Source organism: Heterocephalus glaber, unplaced genomic scaffold, assembly GCF_053883595.1.
Source record: "Heterocephalus glaber isolate CG9 unplaced genomic scaffold, H.glaber_assembly_v1.0 deba00001744, whole genome shotgun sequence".
Classification (NCBI taxonomy): Eukaryota; Metazoa; Chordata; class Mammalia; order Rodentia; family Bathyergidae; genus Heterocephalus; species Heterocephalus glaber.
The window spans coordinates 1654296-1655465 of NW_028258450.1; positions in this window are offsets into that span (position 1 = coordinate 1654296).

Consider the following 1170-nt stretch of genomic DNA (forward strand, 5'->3'; position numbering starts at 1 on the left):
CACGTTGCTACGGCTTTTATTGCAGTTTTAACTTGCATTTCCTTAGTCAGCCGTGACACTGAGCATAATACCATGTGTTTGCCATACATATATATGTTCTGTGGTGATGTGCTGATTTAAAATTTTTGCTTAAGCTGGGCGTAGTGGCACATGGCTATTATCCTAGCACTCTTGGACCCTCAGGCAGAGTGATCACAAGTTCAAGCTCAGCCTGGGAAAATTAGCAACTTAGCAAGACACTGTTTGAAAATAAAAAGGACTGAAGACATAGCTCAGTGTGAAGGCCTTGGGTTCAATCAGTACCACCTCCCCCCAAATTGCCTATTTCTCCCATTTAAAATTTACTTTTAAGTGTGTTTTTTAACATTGTGATCTCTTGAGTTTTGAGAGTTTTTTATATTACTCTGATTACAAGTCTCATATTGCAAGTATTTTCTCCCCATTTTTCAGAAAGCTTCACTTGCATAATAATGTCTTTTGAAGTTTTATTTTAATCAAGTCAAATCTACCAGATTTCCTTATATTGATCATGTTAAGCACCTTATGCCTAACTCAAAGTGACGAAGTGTCATCATCCTAATTAGTTCTCATAAAGGTATTCCTAATATTTCTGGGTATTAAGAGGATCAATAGTAATTTATTCATTCTTTTTTTTTTTGCACCTTTACATAATCTCTCTTGGTTTTTATTTTTCCCCCTTCCCCTGGCCTCCCTTCAACCCCTCCATCCCTCCCTATTTACAGAGATTTTGTTTCCTTTTTTTCATTTTCTCATATTAATTCCATCCCTTTCTTTCCTTTCCCCTACCCCTTCCCCTTTGCCCCTTTTCTTCCTATTTCACATTATCTATTATATCTTTTAGTCCTTATTTACACTTTAAGTTTCTCACACTAGAGAAACTATTCGGTATCTACACGTGTGTCCTATTGATTTCACTTAAGAGTACCGCCTCAATGTGCATCCATTTAACAATAAATGTCTCTAATTTCTCATTTTTTATGGCTGAGTAGTACTCCATTTTATTTAAAAAACCAGATTTTCTTTATCCAGTCTCCAGTTGATGGGCATTTGGGCTGTTTCCAAGTTTTAGCTATTACAAATTGTGCTGCTATGAACATGGGTACACATATATCACTGTGGTATGATTCTTTTTTTTTTTTTTTGTACCAG